The sequence below is a fragment of the Equus przewalskii genome, chromosome 8 (assembly GCF_037783145.1).
Source record: "Equus przewalskii isolate Varuska chromosome 8, EquPr2, whole genome shotgun sequence".
Classification (NCBI taxonomy): Eukaryota; Metazoa; Chordata; class Mammalia; order Perissodactyla; family Equidae; genus Equus; species Equus przewalskii.
Genome location: NC_091838.1, coordinates 52,201,071 through 52,208,063, shown reverse-complemented (window position 1 = coordinate 52,208,063; position 6,993 = coordinate 52,201,071). Strand labels below are relative to the sequence as shown.

At 36.1% G+C, this 6,993-nt stretch overlaps 1 long non-coding RNA gene across 1 annotated transcript in view; it reads left to right on the top strand.

Moving 5' to 3' along the window:
* Positions 1-1,348: 1,348 nt before the first annotated feature.
* LOC139085095 (uncharacterized) overlaps positions 1,349-6,993 on the top strand; it is a 51,213-nt gene continuing 45,568 nt past the window's right edge. The window contains exon 1 of the long non-coding RNA XR_011543134.1: positions 1,349-1,601. This is a non-coding gene — a long non-coding RNA (uncharacterized lncRNA). The remainder of the gene's footprint in view (positions 1,602-6,993) is intronic.

Sequence of the window (6,993 nt, the reverse complement as noted above, 5' to 3'; positions counted from 1 at the left end):
TTTTGCTTTTTAGAATTTGATTTTTCAAGAGGTAATATATTTACATGGTTTAACAATGAAATGCACAAAAGCATTTACAGTAAATTCTCCCCAACCCTGATGCCTAGCTTTCCAGCTCCCTTACATAGAGATCACAAAAACCACCAGTTCATCGTGCATCTTTCTAGAGATAGGCATGCATCTAAAAGAAAACTGTATGTATACACTATATTTTTATATAAGTAGAATGCATAACATACATGCTATAATTCATTGTGCTTTTTTCACTTAAAAGTACATTTTAGAGACAGTTTCACATCTAAACATAAAATATCTTTGTTCTTTTTTTCTTTAAACTGTATTATATGGCTATTTAAAAGAGGTCATCTAACAAGTTCCCTAATGATTGACTTCTAAGTCATTTCAAAACTTTTGCTGTTGTAAATTATGCTGCAAGAAACCTGGGGGTCTAGGGTATGCACCTTTGAAAGCTTGATCAGTTTTGCAAAATTTTCCTGTATAGAATTCTAAAATTGATGCTTCTAATCAGCAATTCCCCTGCCTTCTGCCCAATGCACTGGTAATAAACAATCCTTTAAATATATAGCTCAACTGGAAATACAATCAGGGATCAGAAATGAGAAAGAAACTTAAAATCAGACCAAGCAATGGTATGATGAAACTGTGACTATCATGGAAGGGAAATCCAGACTCTAAATCTGGGAATTTAGGTTTTAACCGTCATCAGCTAATGAACAGAGGCTCCCTTGATAAAGGGTTACATTCAGTGAAAGGGTGGTCTAGAAATAATATACCAGTCAACACAGGGAGAAGATAAGATAGATATCCTGTTTGGGTTGAGACTGTAGGACACAAATTAAATTATTTCCAGGTTGGAATTTAAATTTATGCTATCTGGATGTTCCAGTTACTCCCAAGCCAAGAAACAAACATAAAACATGTTCTTAGAGAATCCTACTTCTGGCCATGAAGGAGTAGCTTGTAATGGCCCAGTCTTTTGCCAAAAATGATTGTATAACTGAAGAAAATATATAAAATAACTATTTTAGATGTTGGAAAACTGGCAGTGCAGGTCTATGATTCCTGAGAGAATGAACTCAAACAAGGTGGGCCCCAAGACCATGAAGCCCTTCTCTCTGGGGACACATACAGATGGCCACATAGGCGGCAGACCACACACAGAGCACAGTGGTTTTGCTGGGTCGGAAGACAGATACGAAAGTAAGAGGCTATTAGAGTAGCTGGAATTTGTGAAGTCGGATAATCAGAAATAAGACAGCTTGCAGAGAAACAGCTGCCAAAACCTGTTTGTGTCCCCTTGAGTTTTCGTTTAAAATATAAGCTTTGTATTCATAGGGCAAGTCTCTATGAAGCCAGACAAAGAATATTTACAGGCAAAAAACAGCTTCTAGGGATCTGCAAGCAAAACAACTATTGGAGCTCACACAGTTCTGGAGCCATTTGAGACACTAGCCAGTGTGGGGAAACCTCAGTGAACACCCCAGGAATTTAGTAGAGCAGAGAAATTCCCGTTCAATCCACAGTGCTGTTCAAGCCTGGAATTTAAACGAGAACGAGAGAAGACGACCACGTGGACAAGGGTATGCTTTCTAAAAACAGACACCATAAATTCCGTGCATGCATGACTTCTCTTTCTGTGTCTTATATATTTAGTCATAATTATTTTCAGCAAAGTAGTCTGACAATCAAGGATGCTGGTAGAAGTCCTTCCTTTTAGTAACTTTCCTGCTGGATTTTTCTGATAATACACACTAAGCTCTGACCACTGGGTATGAGAGTTCCAGGGTCTCGTTTCATGCAACTTAAGTGAGGTGAACTCCCAAGTCATAAACTTTGCGCAGCACTCGTGACCGTAGCTACTTTTAATTTCTTTCACATTGACTTTTTGATGAGCCAAATTCCATTATCGTTTTCAGACATGAGCTTAAAATAGGAATAAAAGAATGTAGGTGAACAGAACATATAAAGACACTCCTGGAAAACTGCCACATAAAGCTGTATATATTTCAGGGAAGGCTTTTTGAATGTATATAATGTATTCAGTCTATAGTTTAAAAAATCAAGTTTCTTCCTTTAGTGATGTGTCAATGCTGGGTTGAGCCTTAAACATTTTAAACTTTTCAATAGAGCCCTGAAATCAGCTTTAAGAGAACAATATACCAGTACAATAGGTGTTCACTATATATGGTATTAATAAGCTTAAGGTATTTGTATATATAAATATAAGGTCCTGGTCTCACATGGAATCTTCATTTGTAGTATATATTTACCAGAAACTTAGAGATAATTTGTTAGTCTTTTAAGGAGAGAAGAAACAGGGAAAAGGGAAAGGAAGTTAAAAGGAAGAGAGGAAATAACTTGCTGTATTGTTTATAGTGAATGGAAAGTCATCATTAACCTCATGAATTAATATTTATATTTAAAAATATATTGAAGCGCTGACTAGGCACACATATCCTATCTTTTGGAGATATATACCCAACTAGTTGCCTTCTAATCAGACCAAGAACACATATAACAGTATATATTGCTAAAGCTTTAATTAGTACAATGAATCTTTATTTTTCCTTGACTCTTACAAAAACGTTTTTTATGCTAGCAATTAATGCATCTCTGTACTTCCTAAAGCTTTGAAGAAACCAAACCTGCTAAATGATCAATTGTAACATTGCTCAATGAGCTAACTTAAATATGAATCTAATTTAGGTATGAAGCATAAAGAGAGTTTTCTTTATTGCTATTTATAATAGTCAGCATTCTCCATAGAAACAGAACAAAGAAGGGGCTATATATATGGACACTGATTATATATATATGAATTTATTATATGTAATACATATATTGTATATATATATATATACATCTATTTTTTAAAGGAATTAGCTCACATGATTGTGGGGACTGCAAGTCTGAAATCTGTAGGTCAGGCCAGCAGGCTGGAAACTCAGGCAGGAGCTGATGCTGCAGTCTTGAGGGAGAATTTCTTCTCCATCTGTAGACGTGTAAAACTAGAAAATAAGTTGTCTGCTTCCTAAAACAATGGTGGCACAGGACAAGAGAGGATAGGATAGACACTCCCATTCCGTTAGACAATTTCATACATGTCTTCAAGGTAATCTAAACATTTTCTACTACGTGCTTCAAAATTCTTCCAGACTCTACCCATTATCCAACCTCAAAGCCACTTCCACATTTTAAATTACTTGTAACAGCAGCACCCCACTCCTCAGTACCAAAGTCCGTTAGTGTCCTAGAGCTGTCATAATAAAGTATCAAAGACTAGGTGACCATGGAGGCAGAGATTGGAGTGATATGTGTACAAGCCAAAGAACATGAAGAATTGCCAGCAACCACCAGAAGCTAGAAGGGTCAAGGAAATGTTCTTCTCTAAAGGCTTCAGAGGGAGCATGGCCCTGCTGATGCCTTGATTTTGGACTTCTAGCCTCCAGAACCATGAGACTAAATTTCTATCGTTACGCCACTCAGGTCGGTACTTTATTACAGCAGCCATAGCAAATGAACATGCTGTCAAATCTTACTTTTTCTTTATTCTTGTCTATATTCAATGGGTTTCTGTTCTTCAGGTACTTCTCTTTTTTTCTCTTCAACTTTGGAAAGTCATTATATTGATGATTATATTTTCTACTCTTTCTTTCTCCATTTCCTAAGTGCCAATGTATAGTAGTATACTCCCAGCTTGGCATTTGTACCAACTCCTTTCCTAACACTTACTCTTATGTGTACCAAATCTTCCTAACAGGAAGACCCTTCACATGTTCTACTACTGGCTCAGCCGTGCTGAAGACAGACACTCTTCACATGAAGACCAGATGTAGCAATGTAGACTCTACTAGGATATAAATCTGCATTATTGCAAACATGCAAGTAGATTTGTTCATTAAACATTTATTTTGTGTCTACCATGTTCCAGACACTATGCTAGTCACTGGATAGCACGACATCAGAAGCTTCAATAAATGCTTATTGAAGAAAAAATGATCAAGTTATATCCACATTAGTAACCCTCCTAATGATTGTCTCACCTTGCCAAGAGCCAACCTGCTCACAGGTAGTAGCTGTACTTATGACTGTCCAGTCTCAGCTTCCTTCTCTTTCCTATTTTTCTATGTCGCTGAGACCCCAGCATGTCCCACAGCCCATTCACTGGATTCAAATTCAAACTCTGTCATTCATCGCCTTTGAGACTTTGAATTCTCTGCATTGCATTTGTAACAGCTTCAAAATGTCCATAATTCATTCAACCTCCCAGAGGTGTTATGAGGATTCAGTAGGATTGCCTATATTGAGAAAATACAACGTGAACAAATATTAATTATTACTATTGCGGCTGTTAACGACCTGCAGTCTAATGAGGAAGGGCTGTCGAGCAATTATGCCTAGGTCTACAGAAAATGTGTCCTTGTCACCAGCTTGAGTGGTGTCTTTCTTGCCACCCTGACTTCTGTCTAACTTTGGTGTTTATTTAGGAAATTACAAATACAGCTTACGTTGGTCAGATCTAGTGTTTCTAGAGTTTAGATAATGTAGGGGGAAAGTGCTCTAAGGCAAATAAAGGCAAGTTCCTCTTGAGAACCTGAGAAAAGATCATGTCCTACTTGTGGATAAATGCGCTCTTAGCTCATTGCTCACTTTCGTTCCAGACTCATTCCTCTGTTTCTTTCCATTTATTGATCAAAAACACCTCTAAATTTAACCTCCATTTTGCCTGGAAACTGTAAAGGTAAATTCAGATATTGGTGTGGATTCCATTTCCACAACTTAGTAGCTGTGACTTTTTTGGCAAATCACTTGATCTCCCTGAGGCTCAGTTTCTTCATGTGTAAATTGAGAGAAATAAGGATTAGATGAAATAATCAGATGAAGAGTTAGCACGTGACATGGCTGACAAAATGATAGCACTTATTATCTCTATTCTTCAGTTACTGAGACACCCAGCATTTGCTTGTCATGGCACTGAACTCAGACCCATTCCTGGATCTTTCCTTTACAATCAACTCTTCCTTCAGCCATCTTTTTTTTTTTCAGTGCAACTTTCTTTCCTTTTTAAAACACACCTTACGGCGCCGGCCTGGTGGCGCAGCAGTTAAGTGTGCACATTCTGCTTTGGCCCCTGGTTTGGATCCCGGGTGTGGACATGGCACTGCTTGGCAAGCCATGCTGTGGCAGGCGTCCCGCATATAAAGTAGAGGAAGATGGGCACAGATGTTAGCTCAGGGCCAATCTTCCTCAGAAAAAAGAGGAGGATTGGGAGCAGATGTTAGCTTAGGGCTAATCTTCCTCAAAAAAAAAAAAACCTTACAAAATAAGTTTATAAAGCAGTTATTTATTTTACCTGTTGGTTGAAAAGGACAGTGTGAAACAGTGCAAGGAAGAATATAACATCTTTGAAGTAAAAAAATCTGGCTATGAATTCCTGTTCTGCTGCTTAGTAGTGTTGTGACCTTGAACAAGCTATTTATTTCTCTGAACTTTAGTTTCCTCACTTAAAAATGGCTATAATTTTATCCATCTGAACAAGTTTTTGAAAGGAAGAAGTATATTGCCCAGAAAGTACCTGGAACATCCTCAAGCCTAAAACTGATAGGCAAAATGTGGACCATTACTGAAATTACTACTAATACTGTGAAGACATAAATTATTTTAACTGAGAAGTTTTAAGACAAAATGTTCTTGATGTTCTTCTTCTAAAATAATAAGTGGATAAAAAAACCTAACAATATTTTGAAAATAACAAAGTGGGAGAACTTGCCATACTAGATATTAAAATATATTTTATGGCTGATTTAAACAAGGGTACTTACTAACGATTCAATAGATATTTCAACTAAACAGACCAGTCTAAGACAAAATTTACTATAGACATAGGAACTTACTGTATGGTAAAGGAAGAATCGGAGTCATTAGAAAGGAATATATTGTTAGTAAATGATATTAGGAAATTTAGTTAAATATGTAATAAAAACCTACCTGGATATTTAACTTGTGATACATAGTGTGATAAATTTCAGGTGGAAAATATAAAACTATAATAAAATATTGGAGAGGTTAAGTAACTCGCTCAAGATCCCATAGGTAATGAATAGTGTAGCTGGAAATTGAATTCATACATTCTAACCACTATACTGTATAACATAATACTGTATGAAGAAAGTGTTACCAATTCTATGAGGTTACACACATGTATCTATCTATATAGACATATACACTAATACAAACACACATATACATATATTCATATATATTTAAGTATATATAGATACACATTTTTAAGGTTGAAAAGTACTAGAGAAAAATGCTATGGTAATGAATAATAATGATTTTCTATGGTGGTTGAAATTACACTTTTTCTTTATATAATATTCTGTATTTTCTTCGAAGCACGTTTGTCATTTTTATAATCAGAAAAATAAATACTCATAAAAATGAATCTGCTCCTTTTTCAAAAGGGAATTTAAAAATATTCCCTTCTCTATACATATATCCCTCCATTTTCCTGAAATTGCTGATCCTCAAAGATCAGAGAATAGTTATCTATTAATTCATGATAATGCTTGGTGCTCGATAGTTAGCTGCTAAAGAGAAAATCACCTTTGTTTCCTTAACTCTTATGTTAGAACAAGTTTCAGATTTGTCTCTCTCTCTTCTGCTTTTGTCCCCCATTCCCCGCCCCATTAAATAAAATGCCCTTTCATGGGCACAAAGACACATTTATCTCTAATTTTGTTATCTTCCTTTTTTCCTTCTTAAAAACTTCTGGAAATACTATTTTTCTGAAGATCTCGATGACTTTACAGAAGTCTGAGTACCCTTACTCCCCAAGCCAAGAAACTTAAGACTGGCATGGTTTCCAAGACCCTTTCACGTAACATCTAAGTTAAGAGGTTAATAATGTCTTAGATGCTGCCTATGACAATTTTAAAATGTCGATAACCCAATAACTAGGCTTAAAAA